The sequence below is a fragment of the Equus caballus genome, chromosome 17, assembly GCF_041296265.1.
Source record: "Equus caballus isolate H_3958 breed thoroughbred chromosome 17, TB-T2T, whole genome shotgun sequence".
Classification (NCBI taxonomy): Eukaryota; Metazoa; Chordata; class Mammalia; order Perissodactyla; family Equidae; genus Equus; species Equus caballus.
In genome coordinates, this window is record NC_091700.1 from 29,667,552 (window position 1) to 29,690,108 (window position 22,557).

General features: G+C 40.8%; 1 protein-coding gene across 21 annotated transcripts in view; it reads right to left on the minus strand.

The window, feature by feature from the left end:
* The window catches only part of STARD13 (StAR related lipid transfer domain containing 13), a 487,282-nt gene that overhangs the window by 59,308 nt on the left and 405,417 nt on the right, over positions 1-22,557 (minus strand). The gene's annotated exons all lie outside the window — the stretch shown is intronic.

Genomic DNA, 22,557 nt, shown 5'->3' on the forward strand with positions numbered 1-22,557 from the left:
GGAGGGAGATGGGAGGAGCCTATAGTATGTGAACTAGGTCACTTTTTGACCTTGTGAATTCTGGATGATTTCCCAACCACAACTCTGTTAGATAAATATGAATGCAAGGGAAAAGAAGTTCATCTGTCAAAAGTTCAGTTTCTCCAAACAAAATTAAACAGCCTCTTACAACACGTCTCTACCCAGGCCCCTTCCTCTGATGTTGGGATGAAGCCCGGTCAGGTCACTGTATTTCCATTTACTCTGACGTGCGTTTTTCCCCATAGCAGAAGCCAGAGAGTACAGTGTGTTCTCGGGATCACTGCATAAAAACGATCCACACTAACATCAGCCCTGGGCCTGAGACTGCACATCTAGAATGAAAGCTCAGTGTCTGTGCAGCATAATGTTTAATGTGACAGAGCTATCTGTTATATGTTAGGAAAACACACCAAAGGCCAGCTCTTGCACAGGCCTCAAAGGGAAGAGCAAAAGCCTACAGCCCCGTCTCCCTGATCTGGTTGGACATGCGTTGAGATTTGCCATTAAATTCGGGAAAATCACGATCCCAGAGTTTTCCTTCCATGTCCCAGAGCGCCTGCTTCTTTTGGCATCCCCTAATCCACCATCATTCCAGGGACTGACAATTTCTAAATCTTGAGTTTTTTCTCTGACACGAGGGTTTTTTACATAATGGCTACCAGCACAGACCTAACACGTACTCATTCCTGCCTCGTAGGCATCACTGAAATACCCGGGGCACCAGGCTGAAAATAAAAGCTCTGGAAAGCATTTCTATCAGGAGGGGTGTCTCTGAGATCCACAGTGCAGTTCAAAATGACCTTCAGCTGAACCGCACTGTGTTGGCTAACTTGGGCTTTCCCTTCGGGAGGTACAAAGGGCAATTATTGTACGTCTCAAAAGTTCTATTTAGTACTCATTTGAGAGACCTTCTGTGAAGGCTTCCTCTTTGATAACCACGCAAGTATTTGAGGGGACGCAGGAAACGCACGTTCTGACTGTAACACGGAGAAAATGTGGTGAGTTACTACTGAGTCACAGACGGGCTGTTGCGTTCTAGCTTTTCAAGCTTCAGATTCGCTTTCTACTTCAATATGAGACTGTGGATGGTGACGAGAAAACATCTAATTTCTAGACATGCTCTAAACTTAATTATGAGTCAGCAAGTCTTAGAAGTATAGAATTCTGTATTTTCTATTTGAATTACATGAATAGCATGCCTTTGTCTATTTTATTACTTGCACTATTATCAAAAAGTAGTGTTAAGTGGAAGAGCCCCAGAGAGACAGACCATGAAGAACAAATGGAGGAGACCCGGAAGGCAGGGGCCCTACAACATAGAAAGCTCAAAGGAGAGTGGGAAGGGAGCTTATGAAAAAGGTGTGCACTCCACCAGTCTAGGGAAAGTGGGGGTTCAGACAGTTGGAAGGAAGGATAATGCGGTGGTGGAGAGATGGGCAGCAGAGGTCTTCAGAGAAAAACTCCTTCTGGAACTGAAGACTCTGGCCGGGCAGTGGAACAGGGCTCAGGCAAACCTGGGAGATTTTATTTAAGAGGCTCTCTAGATGACTTCATTTTCTTTTTACACAAGAGCAACATAGATAGTGAACTGAAATTCTATCCACACATAAACATGAATAACCAAATCTTAACCAGAACCCAGCTAAATCAAGCCCTCAAATATGCCGATTTTTTAAATGGGTAGGCATTTAGCCTTTGTCTCAGAGTCAAGTGACAACAAAAAACCCAATTAGTAGACAATAAATGAGAAGAAGCCACATCCCAGCCATGGGGGATGGCTCCTCACTGTCACTCCCACACCAGCTTGTTATTCTATTTCTGAAATGTCCCTCAAACACATTCCCCTAATCTAGCTGTAGGCCCAACACCTTGATACCTCAATTTAAGGGTGAAACAAGCCCTTGTTTACCACCTAGTGACAAAGCAGACAAAATAATCAGGCATTAACCACTATCAAATTTGACTTTGCCCATCAAGACGAGTTGGAGAAAAAAAAGAGACTTAAGGTTTCTACTATTTGCCACAGCCCCTGTGAACTCCTATCAGGCAAAAGCTAACGTGTTCCCCAGGGCGTATGACCCTTGCAGTGGCCAAAATGACTGGAGAATTAAAAAGGAATCATTATTGCCAGTGTCATCATTTCACAAAGATCTACTTAATGAGATTTAAATGACACTTGAGGGACTGTGAAAATCTTTTTTATTGCGCTCTTGCTAGCCAGCGTAATATTACGTAAAAGCTTTAAGGGCCATTCAAATCACATTTTGATAGTTTTATTCCTTCTCCATTTGCAGTGCATACCTGTCCCTGTAGCAGCTCCAAGGCTACAAGGCAAAGCATCAACCTGCTGCAAATCTCCTGTAGAAAACCTGTGTGGGGTGGAACTAAGAATGCCCTTGGACAGACTGGCCTGCTGATCTCTACCATGGTTACTGCATTCCATTACCGGAGAAAATTCAATCCATCTGGCTTGGAATCACGACAGGATTGCAGCACAATTTTTATAATTATTATATGTAAAAATCATTTCCGTTTTACTCCATAGCGGGTATCTATTGTTTGCCTGCCCAACAACCTTTCCCACTTCTTTGGATAACAGAACCTCTCCATGTCAAGAGCCTCTTCTATCTGGTTTAGGTGGGGCTGACATTCCTGGTTGCCCCAATCACATCCCTTGGCCCCATCTCTACCACTCACACGCGGAAGACTTGTTCCTTAAGAGCACCCCATTCCCCTGGTCCAAGGAGACCAAGGAGCTTTGGTCAACAGTTTGGGGTCTGAAATCAACTGGCTGAAAAGGGAGACAGCCAGTTTATCAATTGGTAACTTGATCTGCACAAAAACCAAGCAAACCCTTTCACTCAATAAATCAGGAAGATGGTTTGGCGCTAGGCATGCCCTTCTGCCACATATCTGTGATTCTACTTGAGGGAAAGTCAGTTTGCCTTGGCTGCCTTTCCAACATATAGAGCATGATGTGACCTCTGTCCAGAGACAGACACAGCAGAGGAAGGCTGTCTCAGTGGGTGCCCGAGGAGCCGCACATCAATGGGCATGAGAACATAGACACTGTAAAAACTAACTATGGCCGGTGACACTGGTTTTAAAAAGTATTATCATGTTTCTTAGTTACACATGCTCAGTGTTGAAAATATAAAATATACAGAAAGGCAAAATGAAAGAAAAATGTCAACTCTTGTCCCATTACTGGTGCCTAATTCAATATATGTTATTTGTCAAAATGGTAATCACCGTAATATCTTTGGTTGACTACTTTTTTCATATAATAACAGATGGTGAATGTTTTCCCATATAATGATATTGCTGGTCAAAATGAGAAATTTACCTTGTTTTGAGAATGATGCTTAATTTGAAATACCTGATTTTTGAATACTGCCAATTGTATCTCACTACTGGGAGGTCATAACATCAAGGTAGCCGAGAGAAAACGGTTCAGCAGGACTTCACCAACATAGACTGATTGTGGAGAAGGCTGGAAGTCAGAGTTAAAAGAGATGTACAAGCCATTTCTTTAATGAAATATCACTTAGTGATGTCCGGCTACAGTCAGGTGGACAAGGCTCTGGAGGGCGTCAGTCAAGTCAGGAGCTCTATTGAACACAGCAAATTTGCCTCCCAGGTTTGCAGGCCTCCTCTTATGTTACAGTCTCGTTGAATTTTCAGACTGACGTTTCTAGAATGCTTGGGAGCAGTGTGCTCTCCTAGCTGAGCATTTTAAGTATATTTTTTTTGTTTACATTTTTCTTAACATAGCAAATAGTTTTTCCATAGCTAACCCAAGGGAATACTATTCTTTCTAAATGACCAAAAATTCAAATTAGGGCCAAATTAAATTTTATGTTCACGAGAAAATTAACTGGCTAGAAGGAATCTGGTCTACCGTGGAAAGTTTATGAAATCATTATATACAGGCATATGTATTTATGTCGTTCTTACAAATCTCCTGGGATTTTGATGGACAAACTGACTCCAATTTAAGTAGGTCTTCTTTTGTAAATGTTCATTAAATGTACTCAAGAGAAGTGGGGAAAAAAAGACATCACAGATCTCCATGTGACTTAGAAAAGCAGGCTCGAAAACAGAGTTTTGTTTTTCATTTAAACTGGTGAACATGGTGGGCAACCTGCTTCTGAAAGATTATGGCTGAGTCAACCACCACAAGATGCCTGCAGTGGATACAATTATCACTATGAAAGTACGCCAAAGGCATTAACATTTCAACAGGGTCGTGGTTGTTGGCTTAGGATGATTTCTATGGCTGAGTTAGCTTCATTATCAACATACTACTTAAGACGAATGACTCCTTTGTCTCCAGACGGAATTTCTCAAGTGAAGTTCCTATGTACTGGAGGTGTATTTATCTGGCCATACACTAGGCTAGTTGTGTTAAAGTCAATGCTGGAGTATCTATTCTGACTATATATGGGTATGAATGATGCAATCATTAATATTATATAGAGTCATATACTACCACCACAATCCTTCTCCAAGGAGGTCTTTATAACCCTAACCACAGGTGCAGGGTGAAACAACAAGTTTTCTATTAATAACAGGCTTTGCTTTAGATCCCACATCGTGGTGTCAGAATACATCTTTTTGCACTCTTTGATTTGTGTAATAAGTTTATTGTGACGTGTAAAAGGCCTAAATAAGTTTTAAATGTATACCATGTATAATTTTTTCTAATGAGCATAACATTTTCTTTCCATGATATTCTAGGTTACTAATAGAGTTAAAATACAGGTTATTTAGAATAAATTTAAGATTATTAATCACTGAATATTCAAATCAGTAAACTAATGGATAAACACCCATTTTATCTCCACATAAATTAAGGCAATTTTTTTCTTGATGTGTAGCAAAATATCTTGCTGTCAGCTAATATAAAACTATAGAAGGAACAAATCTGGAGCTGGAGATATCCCTGTGACACCTAATTGCACTCAGGGTAAGACGGAGATTCACGGCTGTGTTTACATGGACTTTTTTCCTGAAGGCAAGAGTCACAGACACGTTGAGACATATTATTCCAATTCTTAACATTAGCCTTATTTCTCAGGTCTTGAAATATCTTCTGCAAGCTGGATTCATAGCAAATCCAGTCACTTAAAAATAATTTCTATTAGGGTAAACGAGGATCAAGCAAATTGTATAACTAAGTAGTAGGTCTATTCCCAGTCACGTGTGCTTGTAATCACCCTTTTTCAGTCTTGCTGGGGAAATCATATATATATATATATATATAAATCATATATATATAATTTATTTACTTACTAAATTTATAATGAAAACATACACACACACATATTTTCTTACATGTTCCCAATGATTCCTGGCCCTTTCTAATTGCCACGTAACTTGCAGTTGTCCTCCAACCATCCTCCATACTTCTTATCCCACTGATGTCAGGCTTGGCCATATGACCCACTTTGGGCAATGAAATGTGAGCAGAAGTAATGTATGGTAGCTTCAAGCAAAACCCTTCAAGAGCCATCTTTCTGCCAGCTTTCCTACTCTTTTCCCTTTACCATGAGGCTAGTATGTCTCAGACAGAGGCTGTTCCTCAAGCCTGGGTCTTGGAATGACGACACGGAACAAAGCCATAGCAGATGAGCTGCTAACGTGTAATGTGAGCAAGAAATAAATTTCTGTTGTTTCAGGCCACTACAACCTGGGGGACAACTTGTTACAGTGGCGTAATCTAGCATAAGCTAATTTATCACAGCTGCCAGCTATTCATTCTGTAGGTGAAGCCCACAGAATGCACTATGGACCTTTATTTCAACTTGAAGCTGTTGGGATATCGGTCAGTCTGTCATAGAAATAAACACAGTCTTAGTAATCGTTTTTGCTTAGAATTCTGCTCCCCTGCCTACAGTGCATGGTCTATATGAATTAAAGAAATGTAAACAATCCTTTCATGCTCATCCATCACATGCTTCCATATGTGTGTGTGTCTGCACATTCACAAACACACACACTTTTTCTCTCACATACACACTTACACTGCAAAAAATCAAAAGTTCAGTTGCAGCTGAACAAGGAAAGTCTTCAGGAATATAAATACTATTCTCCATGCCCATAGTCCTAGTAGTATTAAAAAAAATGTACAATCCCCTCCAATCAATCTCAAAGAAAAAGAAAGCAGAAAATATATGCTCTACCAGCCAAATAGTTTCTGGCCAGATTGTTTTGAGTCAAGTTTTCCATGAGGCAGAGTAGCTCTTTATTCTCTTCTCTCACTTGGTACAGACTGTTCCCATCAGGCGCCTGTGGTATTTCTCAGGGAGGCTGCATGCGTACACAAGCATATGAACAGCCCCAGCTTTTTGAAGTTGTGGAGCCACTGCCTACCACTAAATCCCAAGAGGTTCTTCAAGATGGAGTCAGTTAAGCAACTGAAATGCAAGGTAGGGGAACAGAGCGTTGATTCAGACAATCAGAAAGAGGCTCATCATTTGCAGGCCTTGGCCAAAGTACCTCCATACTGACCAACCAAGATAACAGGGTCTTGTCAATCTTCCTTGGGACAAGGGTATAAGATTCTGGAGATGGTTTTTCTTTCTAACTTGACTTCTGTGGCTTCTCTTGAAAAGGTGGAGACTAAGAGTCCGTGGTAGCCATCTTGATGTTGGATCTCAGGAGCAGAAGCTGGAATTTCCACAAGGTCGACCAAACCGCCGGTATCAGAAGGGTCCCTGTGTTTTCCCTCTGTCATGCCAATGACTTCTTGCCCAGGGAAGAGCAACTGCTTTGGACAAGTCCCAACACCACTGGGGAGTCAGGTTTCTTGGCTTTGGGCAGGTAATCTTCTATCTTATATTGCTTTAAGACTCTTATTTTTTAAATGGTACAAAAATTATGCATGTCTTTAGGGAATCAAACCCCTTCTATAGCTATTTTCAGACATATCTGAATGTCTATACTTATAGAGGCTTATCTGCTATTTCAGTTGCTTAGCTCAACTCTTTTATAGCTCTGGGTACACCCATTCCACCGGAAGCTTTCATGACATCAGGGAAAATTGTGCCATGTATGCATCAGAAGGAACACAGAATATGTCTGGATAAAATTACTCCAAGAACCCCACAGACCCTTTTCCAGTCGTTCACTCCTTGCAGGGCTGGCATGACAAGATACAACATCACCGAAGCTTCTGTCTCCCAGCTCAAGGCTTTGTGCATTTAACCTCCCAGCAACTGGGACACCTGGATCAATCAAAACTAGTGTTTGCTTAATTTATCCCAAGAAAAGATGTGCACAACTCAAGTGTAATTTTGTCATCTGACTATATATAAAAGCTTGATAGTGTATGTATGTATGTATCTTTTATTTTTAAATATTGGAAATATTTATTGGGATAAAATATTTACTGGGAATTTTTCAATTTGTCGTTGCCAGTTTTCTGGAATGCTTCCTACTTGTCTGTGACGGCGCTGGTTCTGTGAAAGATTTTCAAAATATACATCACTCGTCCCAGAAAATCAGGGTCAGATTCAAGAAATTAAGTTTTTATTAGGTTTTCAGCCATCAATTTTTCTCCACGTTCTTCAAGGCCGAAGAGACCACTGAGCTTAGAGGTTTGCTCTCTAAGTATTGGGATTTTTATTTTGCCATTCATTAATAGACACTGACGTTATACAGCCCTTACAGAAAGCAATTTAAAATGAGTTCAGGTAGTTGAAATAGCTTTACCTGATTCAGGGTGGGGGGAGATTATGCCCCCAACTGAAGAGGTAGGAAACAGCTTGCATGTTGGAATCCCCCTTTTTCATCAGACACAGTGATACATTAATGACTTGCGTCACACTCTGCTCTAACCATATGGCATATTAATATGAAAGTCAATAGAGGCATTCCATAAACACACCACCAATGCACTCAAATAGGTTAAAAAAAGTTTTATAAGCTACAAAAAAGTTTTAAAAGCTTAAAACATAATAAAAGTTTAAAAATCTAATAGTTCAGTTTGTATAGTAGATAATGTCTAGTTTTAAAGAATTATTCGGGCCTTAGTAATTATTGTCATGAAATCTTAGTTGAGTTTCTTCAAATTTTAAGTTTAAGAACACAGTGTGAAATGGCAGAAGCTCGTGTCATTTAAACATAAAGTCCTTCTAAATGGAGGTGTAGGGAACTCTACTTTGGACAATATAGCAAATGCAATTTAATTATCTGATTAGCTTTGGGCATAGAACATTTTTTAATAATGTAGTCAACATGATGGTCTTGACTAATGCGCTTGTCCAAATAATCACCAAATTCAGGCATAAAAGGATTATTCCCCCACAAAGAGACTTGAATAAGAGAGAAAAGTGACTTGAAATCCCTTCTTACATGAAATCTAACAGAAGAGGAACAAAATCTAAACCTAATATTTAAAACACCTGAAAGAAAGAAAAAACGAAGAAAAGAAAAATTGCTATAATTCTACCGCCTAGAGACCGATTAACATTTTGTTGGCATATAGTCTCTCATTCTTTTATTAAGATGTGTACCTGTATCTGGGCTAAGAATACTATCTATCTTCCATAATCCTTAAATAAAATTGCAATCTGCTTTTTTCACTTGACAATGCATTTTGAACCTCTTTCCATGCCAACAGATGTTCTTGTCAAACATTCTAGCTGGCCGAATAACATTCTTACTGCCATGACTTTAAAAAGCATCTTCTTTTATCAATTCAGGCTTCCACAATCATGGGTTAAAAATAATAAATCCGGTCCTCTGGAGACTTTCATTCTAAATAAAGGATTTTGCCAGAATGTGCATCCTGGTGAATGTATTTCAGGGAGTACTTCTGGGTTGACATTTCTCATGTTATTTTACATTCTGGATTAAGACACATCTCATATGGTTTTGATTTATATTCTCAGCAGACTTCAAAAAGGAAATTCCAAGTGGAAGTTTATTCATACACCAGAACTATGTTTAAATGATGCTACAGGGATGTCTTAAACTAACACAAGTCAGGAAGTTCAGAGTGAAGGTTAGATCCTGGACCATGTTCCCACCTCTTCCTTCTTGGTATCTGGAAAGTGGAGATTTTATGTAACAGCTGTTCCACTCGTCTTTGACCTCCTGCATATGTATTTCTATAATTTCAAAGATGCATTTCAAAACTTTATGTAACAAACTGGTATTTTCTAAAGGGTGTCGCTGAAGTTTGAAGGTTACACTTAAAAAACAAAACAAACAAACTAGACCAACTGAAGAAAAACTTCCCATCTTGTTTTAATGACTAGAGGAATATTTGGAGTCCACATGACTCCCCAAATCCTTTAAATTATCAAAACATGACCCAGGTTTTCCAAAACTAGCAAATTCACCAAGAGTTCATCACTTTAGATCAAAACAGTTTTACTTTTGGTGCAGGGTTAATGTTATTGCTTTAGAGGGGAGTTTAAAATGAAGATACATTCTAAATTCATTTTGCTCTTAATTAATGGTATATTTATTACTTAAGGAGAACTCAAGTCTCTTCTCTTGTTGAATACATATACTTAGTTTCATGAATTAACTTTTTAAAAAGAGCCTGTTGATTTGTTTAGAAAACGTTCCTTTATCTGAGGGTATATGCAGACTAACTGTTACAAGAGCAGTAACATGGCATTAAGTGGCTAGAAGCTGAGTTCAAGTCCTGACCCCCGTCTCGTTACCTTCATGACCTTGGATAGGGAACTTCAGCATGCTTCATTTCCTTCTCTATAAAATGGGGATAAACAACAGTGCCTAGCTCAGAGGGTTGTTGCAAGGATGAAATGAGTTACTGCCTGTGTTTGCTACTATTACTACAGCAGAGGGGCTCATTGTTACTGTCCCATGATAGAAAACAGTGGTTCTGACGGTCTCTGATCCTTTCCACTCAGATCTCCCTCATTTGGCCTTCAGGAGTAGAAGGCATTTGTCTTATTGACTTATTCAACAGACACGTGTTGGGTGCCCCCGATGTGAAAAGCCTGCTGTTAAACCAGGTATAAATGGATTATTTCCCTTAAGAACAGGCTTGAATAAGAGATAAAAGTGACTGAAAATCCCTTCTTAAATGAAATCTAACAGAAGAGTGGCAAAATCTGAACCTAACATTTGAAACACCTGAATGAGGGAGGGTGCAGGGCTGTGGGCAGCAGGATCCTGCCCTGCAGGTCTCTAAGCCGAGCAGGGAAGACAAAGATGGTCCAGACATCACTGCGACCCAGGCAGCAAAGGCCTTTCAGAGCAGGACACAGTCCTCCAGGGCTCAGAGCAAGAGGGGGCGTTTTGGACAAGGTGACCAGGACCATCTCAGCAGGAGAGATGAGATTTGAGCCAGACAGTGGTTGGCTGGCTGTCTGCCCATAGCGAGCCCTCTTTGGCCCATGCAAGATTTGGAAGCTGGGATTCCTGGGAACTCGGGGCCTTTCTGGAGTACCTTGCTTATGCTCCTCTGTCGGTGCCTGCAGGAGGGCTCTGGGGCCAAATGCCATCCCTCCTCTACATCTGGATTCTTCTTATGACAGGAATCTAACAGTAATTCATTTTTTACGTTCTATAGAAGATTTTGGTATACTCTGTTAAACAACGTTGTATCACAGGAAGCCATGCTTCACACAATACAATGCTGTTTAACAAGAGGTAATCAGAGTCATAAACGACATGTGACACTTCGAAAATGGCAGTAAGGGCCTCCACACGCTGTTACTTTTAGGATATGAACACCAGGGTGGGGAGGACAGGCTTGCGATTCCAGTTTACAATGTGCTTGCCAGTTAATCAGTAAAATATTAGCAATCACGTGCTTGATATGCAGGGATCTCAAGGGCAAAGATGTGTTTAAACATACTGAACACATCGGAACCTTGGGAAAGAAATCTGTGTCAGACGAGTAGGCTTCATTACGGGAAATGCCTTCAGAAGATTACTTTTCCATGTTATGAGAAAAAAGGCTGAACAAATAAGTAAACTGTGAGCAAAGGATATGGGCTTCCCGTGGAGTAATGACTGGAAAAATTGAGGGTTAATGTGGACCTCAAGGTCATTGACCTCAAGAGGTCATAAGTCTCCCAGATAGGCTTCCTGTCAAGGTCATTCCCACCAGTAAAAACATCCTAGGTGCACATCCAGGGAACCGCTTTGTGAGGAGGCAACCAGGAAAGTGATTCAAATACCATTCAAATACTTCAAATCATTTACATTTAAAGTAAAGAAATATTTTACTCTTATGCCTAAAATGATTGTAACTAATTTTTCATGACTGCTCAAATCATACCTAACGCTGAACAGAAAATTTAGAAAGCAGTCCTCTTTGAACCTATTGTTTTTTCAAAATTAGGAACAATAAGTATATATTGACACACAAATATCATATGTGTGTGTGTATATATATATGTGCGTATATATATATATGTATATATGTTTTTTAAATTGAGAAGTCTGTCTTGCTTAGACCAATGCATGAACCAGGGACTCTTAATCTGGGGTTTTAGCTAGAACTCAGAGGCCTGGGAACTCCTTTGTATGCAAATCCTGTTACGTAGGTGCTGTATTTGCTGAGGCTACATAGCTGTCTTCAAATTCTCAGACACACTTATCCTACCACTAAGATACTCACATTTAGCCCAAGAAGGAGAAAACTTTATGTACCCTGTGGGCTTAAAAGAGGGCCAGCTTTTTCCTGCTCTGTTCCCTGTGAGCAAACAATTATTGATTTTGGACTTGGAGAGATACGTGCTCTCTTTCTCCTTCTCTGTCTCTGTCTCTCTCTCTCTCTCTCTCACACACACACACACGCAAATCTATATACAGGTGCACGCACATTCTGTAAACACGCCATAGGTGAAACTGCAAGCATCCATAAATAAGTATGTGGACTTTGTATCCTCCTAAATTATGATCCTGCAGGTACACATCACCAGACTGGAAAACAGATTGCATCTTTGCATGTCCACATCTTAGCCCAGAGCCTTGCGAATGACTGTTGACTGAAAGAGTGAATGACTATATTAAGAGGCAAATATTTATAGCTTTAAATATTTACAGGCCAATAAACACCTAAAATATTTTTCAGATATTCAGGGCCCTCTGAACTCACAGGGCTACTGTAAACATGGGAACATATAATGTGAAAGTAGTTTGCAAACTGTAAAACCCATATATAAAAATAAGGTAACGTTATTCTCCTGGCTGTGGTTCTGCCTCTGAGAGACATGTGGCCAGAAATCCTAGGGCAGCAGTGTCTTTGTGTATCTCATTCTTGCCCCTCTTTTCAGAAGGGCAGGGCATTTGGCATGGTCCCAGCACTGCCTGGAGAGTCGGTTTTGCTGGCGCCGATCCTCTTTCCTTTCCCTCTGTGTGGAATCCTTGGGAATTCCAAGGGCACAGATTACTGCAAGATTGAGTCTTGGAAGAACAGCAGCGAGAAAAGATTTTCCTGTTTTCTCACAAAGGAATCAGTCTCCCTTTTTAAGATCATCAAGCCTGATTGGGACATATTCATACTTGAGAATAATCAGACACAATCACAGAAAAAGAATATCATAGGACTTTCAAATGTTTTGACCGCAGTCTAAGATGCTTCATACAGCTGTGAACTTGCACCTGCACACAGACACACACACATACACACACACACAGACAGACTGAAACAAAGTTTCACAAAACAATAGTTACACTTTACATATATGCAATGCCACCTGACATTTTCTGTTCTGTTTCGTTTTGTTCTCTTCTTCTTTATTAAAAATTGCTGGCTATACTCACCAACTGGGGCTCACTTCCTGACCCCCGGTTTAAGAAACACTATCTTGGATGAAACTCTGTTATATGAGAAGCATCTGGTCAAATAAATGAATAGATTAAACAGCGGAGCGTCTTCCTAGACTCCTCACTCTCCTGCATTGCCCATATTCTCACAACACAACCCCAGGACCTGCTCAGTTTCTCTGCCCTGGTTTAGAGCCTCATCACGTCCCCAGGACTATTGCAACAGACTCCTGACAGGTCTCCCTGCTTCAGTTCCTGCCTTCCTTAACCCTCAGAGACGCAAGTATGATCATTCTCCTTAAAACGTCTTCCGATCTCCCTGTCACCCACAGAATAAATACTAGCCCACTGCCATGGCTCCCAGTGCCCTCCCTCCCCTGGCCTGCTTCCAGGGGCTCACAGCCACTTTGGGCCCAGCTGCACGGAACTGCCTGGAGTTCACCAGTCTCATGGGGCTGTTCCACATCCCACCTTTGTGCTCAGGCTGTTTCCTCCCCTTCGTCTATCCCATTCCTCTCACTTCGTTTTCTTCTAACTTGCTCTGATTTGTCTTCCATCAAGATTCAGCTAAGACATCATTTCCTGAATCCCAGCTTAGCCTGGCTCTTCCCTGGACTTTCCTACAACTATTATAGTGCTTACAAGGTTAGATTGAAATGTTCTTGTTACATGCCTGTCTCCCCATTAGACCACAAGCTCTGCGAGGGCAGAGGGGGCCTGATTTACATTTTGTACCTCTAGCGTCTGGCAGAGCACGTGGAACCTGGTGCGTACTCAACGCATGCTGAATTGTGGAGGAGCCAAGAAGTTTTATTTCAGGTGTCTGACAGGCACCTATCTTTCACGGACACTGATCTGCATTAATCCCAAACCAGAATGGATGGCTCCTCCTCGTATTTATTCCCAGCAAAGGACCTCCAGATTACCACTGGTCAAAGGTCTTTGGTGAAGGTTCCTTGTGCCCCATGAATAGGTTCCCCTGCTTTCTTTCTCCTTTCCTGGTTTGATTGAAGGAGGCTGAGGGCCACACGCGGGTTGTCATAGCTTTCTGTTCCATTCTATTTGAGAAGCCTGCTGCTACTATTGCTGGGGCTGAGGTTGGGCTGAGTGCCAGACCGAGTCTTAATCAATAACAAATCAATGACATGCAGCTTAGAGGCTTTCCAGATATGGATTTGGAATAGTGCTGGGAAGTCAGGTTTGGTCCAGAGTCATTTCCAATCTGGAGGATTCTGGAAGAAGGAGGGTAGTTCTGGTGATGAGCAAAAGGGTTAGGTCGCCTCTTGGGTGGATCTAAGTGTGGACCATCCAAGATCTCCCTGCATACGGCCTGGAGGAAACTGAACTCCCAGAGGCTGCCCTGTTCATATCTCCAGGAGAAGCATCCAGTCAGTCCATGATGGCACCCCTGGGGAAGTGGGATGCTTTCAATTAGAGTAGAGTAATGCCTCTCCTGAAATGTAACCACACTCACCTATGACCTTTTTAATTCTTAGGAGCAGAGAGAAAATGTGTGAGAAACTGGGGTAAGCTTCTTTTGGGCACTAGATTTAGTTGGGTCTGCCTAGCAGACCCTATTCTTTGCTCTGTTTAGTTAAAGCTTCTCCTTCCTTGGTGTAGCTTGTTGGACATCTCCTCTAAGAAGCCTTCCCCAGACCCTTCTAACACTTAGGATCTCCAACACTCCATGATCTCTGGCCATCTTGAATCGTTATTTGACCTATTGTATGTAACCATGACTTCCATCTCTTTCTAGAAGTAAAGTCTGAGCACAATGAATCTGTAAACAGTAGCAGCTCAGTACAGGTTTATGATAGTTGAGCTGTTACGACTACTGGGAATAACTAACATAAAAACACACTTGTACATGGGCGTGGCTGTTGATTGATGGTATTGATGATTGATGGCCCATCTTCATTTCTAGAGATAGGAAAGTAGACCTGGGGGAAAGGAATGAATATTCTTCATGAATAAAGTAAGGGCAGCAACAGACAAGGGAAAGGAGACAAGTTGAGATCAAAAGTTTTCACAGAGAGGAAGTGTGGCAGTGGCGAGCAGCGTGGAGTATGGGCTTAGTGCAGGAGTCCCCGAGCAAAACTCCTTCCCTCTCAGTTTCCTCAACAGCAAAATGAACATAATGTCATGTCTACTCTTCAGAGCAGCCGTAAGGACGTGAGACCAACTCCAGAACAAGGAAGGGCCTTTAGTTTACCGCTGCAATCCAGCTCCCTGGCACAGGGCTTGGGACTTTGGTGTTTCCACGTGTTGAACAAAAATGAATTACATAAATTGACAAACAGCAGGCACTTAAAAATTGGAGTTCTTGTTAACTGAAATGAGTACTTTTCACATTTTTCCATTGACGTACTCAAATGGAAGAAGAAAATAAACAGATGCCCTCAATGAATTTATTTGAAGTTTCCATCTATATAGAGGAAGAATATAACATGCCCACACTTATTTTAATACAAAAGCTTTCCCGCAAATTGTAAGAAAACCGATGTTCCAAGAAGATGTACCATCCTGTAGCTTCTTATACTCCTGGACATTCTGCCTGGCTGAAGAAGCACAGATGTAAATTTAAAAGAGAAACCTCACTTTTGGAGAGATGATGATTATTTTTTAATAACAGCCTCCCTGCACACCAGAAAGTGTGGGGCTCAGGCAAATTCTGACTCCATTCAGGCCACGATGACATTATGGTGGACTCAGAGGTCTGACTTCAATGAACTGAGAGACACACGGGCAATCGACAGCTGACTGTTGGCTAAGTGAAGATCAGAGGAGGAAGGCGGAATCTCTGCTTCGCAACGTAAAGTGCTGGCTTGAGAACAAAGACCTTCTTAAATATATTTCCATAAAATAGCAGGAGATCTTATGTTCTGAAGACGATTTGTGCATTTTACTCAGGAGCACAACCAACATCCTGCACAGATCACTTCCAAGACAGAACTCAAATTTGATCACTCTCTCCCCTGCCTACAATCCTCCATAGCTCTCAAATCCCTCCAAGGTAAAATCCAAACTTCTGAGGAAAGCATACAGTTCTTGAGCTCAGCGTGGGTCCCTGGCACATCTTTCTGCGTCTCAAGTGCCCACATGCCCTGGACGCAGGTGGTACAGAATAACTCAGTTCCCCAAAACTGCCACCACCTCCCCGCCTTCCATCCTCTATTCCCTGTAGGTACTTTTCCCATATTTAGAATGACTTTCCCCTGCTTCATCTGACTAGCTAATTCTTCTTTCCCCCTCTACTTCTTTAATTTTCAGCTCTGGTTCTACCTTCTCTGTGAACTGCTTCCTGACCGCCCCACTCTGGCCGCCCAGGTAAGTGAGGTTGGCCTGTCTCTCCTTTGCACCCTCTGTGTACGTCTGGCCCAGCACTTACCCTGGCACTGGAATTTTCAGTTTACTCTGCTTTTCTGCTTCCCTCCACAGGCACTGTCTTTTCATATCTTGCACCAGCATGGTGCCCGCCACCCTGTCGCTAATGGAGGAAGCTTCCAGTACAAAGGCTCAAAGAAATTTAGGGCAGGGAGTAAATGACTGTCTTCTCTCCTGCTTCCGGCCACTCACAGTGGAGAAGAACCTCACTGCTCCACAGTGACTTCGAAGCATCAGCTTAGATTCCAAGCCTCCACACTTCCTTTCCTCATTGTTTTCATTCACATTAAAAAAGAGCACCACGGATTTGCATCACAGCCTCAAAAGAAAGCCACGGAGAAAGGATTCCGTTTGGAACAGAAAAAGCCACACACTTTCTAATGAATCAAACCCTTAAATATAACTAAAATGTAAGGTGGAGTATGTTCCACTCATTCACATTATCAACAGGGTCTTTTACTAGCAAACAGAACTCGCTACTCATAAAGAAACAGCTTGGGAGTTACGTTATAATTCCAATGGCTAATCTTTTGTTTGAAATTTCCAAATCTTTTCTTACATGCCCTTTAGGTACATTTCTAAAACATTCTGCAGTTGACTACAAGTAGCAAACACGATGTTTCTAAAAGACTTCCTCCTTCCTGGTACAAAAAGTACTCTCATGGTATCTTGCAGGTACCGATGAACCCACGTTCACAAACCCTTAAATTTTACGCCTCTCTTCTCTGTCAAGTGTGGTTTCTATTTACAGTCTAAACAGCATATTATTAATTACATATTCTAGAACCTCACTTGTGTTATTTCATAACACAATAATGGTATCAGAAAATACAGAGTATTTGAAATTAATAATCTCAAAACAGCAAAAAAAAAAAAAAATCCACACATCTTAGGTTTACTGAATTCTAGGTTTTAAAAGTCTCTTTGGCATAATGGTTTCTATTAGGAAAACGTACACAGCACTGAACTACCAAGCCAATTCTCCCAGAAGCCTCCTGTGACACTCTGCTTCAAGGCGTTACAGCCGTTCTCCTTGGGCTTCACACTGATCCTTCCTTGTTTCCAATCTTGTGAGAATCAATGGGAAACGAGTCACAGCAGAGCTTGGAGATGCTTGTCTGGGAAAGTGGGAGAGTCAGACCAATGCTGATGTCATTGTCGTTCCTGAAATTCCAGCCCTGGTCACTCTCCCATCTGGGTAACTTTTCTAATCTGGAATTCTCTTTTCCAGCCTTCCCTCACTACCCACTCACCTGACCCCTGGGGGAACCCATGAGTCACTTCCCATCCTTTCAACACGTGGCTAAACTTCCCCTTCTGTAAGAGCCTTGAACTGGGGGAGTGTGAGGAGCAGGACGGGGAGGGAGAGGGTTGCTGGAAGGCAGGCAGAAGGGAGAGGCGGCTCCTACTCCATCGCAATTGGAGAGTGACTGGCAGAGCACTTCGGACTCTCGACTTTTTAGGAGATAACTATCGCCATCGCAGCAATGACCTGAGTTGTGCATTATTTAATACTCAATTTACCTCCAGGATCCTGATTCCGCTCCTCATCTTTCTATTGCTTATTTGCAACTTCAGGAAGGACAGAGGGTAAAAGAAATAAAAAGCAAAGTCATCAATCTTATATTTATGAAAAGTCTGATTGGGCAAATCTGAGACCTAATTAAAAATAAGTGGTTGGATGGATATCTATTTTACTGAGACTTGCATCTTTATTCATCATTAATAGTAATAGCTTGGATGCAGTACATGAGTCTTAGCTTTCCAGGTCAGTTCTTAATAAAAGAATATTTTCATTTGTTGTTTGTTTTTTTGAGGAAGATTAGCCCTGAGCTAACATCTGCTGCCAATCCTCCTCTTTTTGCTGAGGAAGACTGGCCCTGAGCTAACATCCGTGCCCATCTTCCTCTACTTTATATGTGGGATGCCTACCACAGCATAGCTTTCCGAGCAGTGCCATGTCTGCACCCGGGATCTGAACCAGCAAACCCCGGGCCACCAAAGTGGAACATGTGAACTTAACCGCTGTGGCACCGGGCAGACCCCAAAGAATATTTTTATTATTGTAAATTTTTTTAATTAAAAATTTTAAAATAATATTGTGACAGTGATAAGCTAAGTACTTAACAAACACACAGGTGGACTATGATTCCCCGTCTCCCTTGTAGGTAGGTCATGTGAAGGAGTTCTGTGCAAAGGCCTGTGGGTGAATCTGCTATGTGGTCCACCACTCCCTCTCCGTCTCTATCCACCAGTGGATGTGCTGATGCCCAGGGGACCTCAGATGCTGCGTGTTGAGGTGAGGGACCTTCACTTGGCCTGGATCTGGAGCAGTGCCTTGTCTTCAACGTGAGTGGGAAATAAACTTTTAGTTGGCTGAGATTATAACACTTTGAGGACAGGGAGCTCTGTCTTATTTGACTTTGAATCCCCAATGGCCACCTTATGTCTGGAAAAGAGTAGATATATAGCCAACGTTTATGGAATCATGAATACTGAATGAGTCATAAGAGTATGCACACGAAAAATCAAAATGCACACAGAGAGTTAATTCTGAGAAAAAAATTCCGGGGAAGATTTGCTCCTACACACATGCACACATACACATACACAACCAACTTGACTCTAAGTATGGCTCACAAACTCTTTTGTCTTTTATGTCTATTTTTGTTTTCATGGAAACCATCCAACTTTCAATATGTACCACAGTAAGATAGACTGTGAAACAGGTTTTTTTGAAAAGGATTCAATTCCTCCCAATCCCCCTACCCCCAAAGAAACCTGATCTCAGTTGATCCAAGAGGTTTATTTCACTGTTTATTGGCTTTAAGGAATGAAATGCATTTAAAAACCAGTTTGGGATTATCCAGACTTTAATGGCAGGTCCCTGGAGAGGATACTGACTGGTGACTGGTGGGTAGGGTTCCTTGTTCCATGTCCTTTTCATAAGGAAACTTCTTACCCTCATCATACCAGTCAGTCAAAGAGACAAATGGTAAGACACTTTGCCTTAATAACAAGACTCACAAATCCCTTATACATTTGTATTTATTTTCCAGCTATACTTAATTTCTAGGCTTAAGACTACGAAGTGACATTTGGTGTTTACTTTTTAAACCAGTTGTGACTGGATATTGGGACAGACGCTTAGTGTGTCAGGGATAAGTCAAAGATGCCATACTTTGTATTTATGCTTCTCTTTTGCCATTTAAAAATGTTTCTTATCCTTTATTTTTATTGTTTAAAAAGTAATATCATGAATAGCTTGATGCCTCATAAAATCATAGAGTTACAAATCAAGATTTAAAAAATTTCTTTAGTATATTTACAAGAGGTGATAGACACATTTACAATTTAGTTGGAATCTCCAAAGTGGCTTTATCTTTAAAACTAGTATTTAATGGCTAGATATAACTAATTTTTAGTTATAAGAAAGAAGCAAGGCGACAAGTGAGAATGGAAAGAAGGAAGGAAGAACGGAAGAAAGGAAGGAAGAGACTCAAACAACAAGTCATCCTTTCAAATTGCCCAGACAAACACAGTCCTCTGGCTGGCATTTGGAGAGTTAGGCCAGCACTGGTTGTCCAGGACACCTCTATTTGATTATCTGGCTGCTGTATATGAACTCTCTCTCACAAAGAAAGAACCTGCCGTTTGCCATTCCTGCCATTTACTGGTGTCCTTATGATGGACAATGCCCAGTTCACAGCTATTTCTCAAGTCAGTAACTTTGACACCTTTCTCAATTTCATCTAAGTACAATTTTTTGCCTGGCTCAATTATTCTCCTATCTACAAGACGGTTCTCTGCATCCTTTACTCCCTTTCTCCTGTCCTAGGTATTCTGGATTTCTATCAATGAAAGTTATTGAAATGTACCAGCTTAAGGTTCACCTTACTTTCAAATTCAATCCACTCCAAATCATTTTAAATACTATTGCAGAAATGATGATCCAAACCTGATTCTAGATTGATGTTATTTTAAAATTTAGCTTCCCAGCCCCTTCTGGGTTAAAACAACCATCTCAATGGACCAGGTACCCCGTGATCACCCAGTAAGTTCACATTAACTGATGAATAAATATTTGGCTAAAGTTCATTGTGGCTAGCGAATGCCTGTTTGGGCTTTATTTTGCCCTGGATCGGGTTTATTTAAACAATATTTTAGGGATTTACTGAGATAAGCATGAAAACAAAATTCCAAATGTTTTTAAGCCTGTGGCTCTTAGCAACACCACCGTGACAGACCCAAAATAAAGTGAATACAGTTGGAACATTGCACCCATTTCTCAATGTGCCCAATATAATTACATACTCTTAAAAAAAATCCAAGCATTCAAAACAAACAAATAAACAAAAAAACCCAGTGTTACTTCAATGCATTATTATACTCAAGTTTCCAAAAAGACGTTGGAATTTTGTAAACAATATACAAGCTATATTTATTTTATTAAGTTATGACATAAACAGTTACTGAAGCGAAGTCATGTAAAAAACTATATACATGATTTTCACCTTTTTAAATGTATTTTTCCTTTGGAGCTTTGATGATTGGCCCACTATGGATTATCAGACAGTAAGCTAAGTAATTTCTGAATGCTTTTAATTTAATTTTAAAAATGATTTACTTGGTCATAGTCCATCTACTGTTGTTACCAAGAGCTTTATAAAAATTTCCTTAAAAAAATTGTTTTTGGAAAAAAATGTATATATTCAGGAAATTAGGAAAAAAAGAGACCCTGCAGAGAGCAAAGACTTTTACAGAAACAGGCTGTTGTTCTGAAGGAAGAGTCAAGAGATGCCAAATAAAACCAGCAGACAAAGCGACAAGCTAGCTGTGCGACCTTGGGCACGACACTTTAACCTCTTCCATCTTGGTCTTCTGAGGCCCCTTTTAGAGTCTTTTAATGCTCTAAAGTCCTATGATTTGTAAGATGAAATGTTACACTGACAATAACTGAAATCAGGGAGGCCAATGCCACTTTGAAACAATGTCACAGGACTTCAGAGAAGATAAACTGCACCTGTGTTCTGGCTGCAAGATGGTAGACAACAGCCACATCCATGCTAACTGAATCCAAGAAAACCCATAAAACGTTAGAGGAAAGTTAAGGTCGGTCTAACACTTTGTAGCCAGGAAAGCTTTGTTGATGGGCTCTAATCCAAATGGTTTATATGATTTCATACTGTGGTCTCTGACACAGCAAGCGAAACATCCTGAGAAACCGTAGCCTCAGCTGTTGTGTCTTTGTCCCAGACATTAACCCCAACTGGCTCCTTTCTAAAAATTTTCTTCTTAAATGTAACATTTTTGATCTCCCTCTGTTTCGTAATCCAATTCTAATAAAGACGAGAAGACAGACAGGATTCTGACTGTAGGGAGATGAATAAAAGGGCCTTTTTTAAGGCAGTCAGTTATTACAAGACAGTTATTAAAATGTCTGGGTAAATGACCTCATTACTGCACTCAGGCTGCAAATCAGCCAGGTAAGCTGGCCCTTGGTGCATACGGCCTTGACTGCTTTCCCGAAATCAAGGTACGGGAATCACTTCAGCATTCCCACAGCACCTGACACGGCGTCAGGCACACAGCGGCTGGGAAAACCTGGTGGCAACTGACTGAATAGTTATTATTGAAAAGGCAAAAAAAATTCTAGAGCCTGTGAAGGCTTTAGGCATTTTGTAGTTTGACTGGAGATAAACATTTGCTATAATTGGAGTATTTACTGAACAGAATAAGCTACTTAGAGGCTAAAACAGTATATTGGTACATTTGCTTCTATTATTCCTTAATTTGTTAATCATAATCATGCACACTTGATATCAGAATTTGTTTTCTTTGAAATAAATATTACCACCAGAATATTGCAGGGTTTTTTTTTTAATGCATATTCCCGAATGTTTTTCCTGATATAAATTGTATGAAGCAGGTTTATGAGGCCAAAAAATGCATTTGGTTCTTGTTTTAATTCTCTTGGATGCCATTCAAATATTCTGCTAGAAGGTATCCGCATTGTTATCGTTAACATTGTGTGCCAGGCATGATGTTAAATGCTTTACGCTTTTATATACAATGGCTCATTTAATCCTCATATGGATCTCTAAAAAAGGTATTATCTTCCTTATTTTATGGAGGAAGAAACTAAGGCTCAAGGAGGTTAAATAAGGTGTCAAGGTCACACAGTGGGGATGTTCTAAGTCAAACCAAGGGCTTCTGCTCCAATTCTGGTCGTCACTCATAACTAAATGGGAATCCATAGACAAAAACCCAGCAAAGCCTTTTCAAATCCTTTTGCAATTATGTAGTGTATAAATTATAAATAAAAAAACAACCAAAGGCAAGATAAAAACATTTACTCACATCAATTCCCCCATTTATTCATACTTTAAG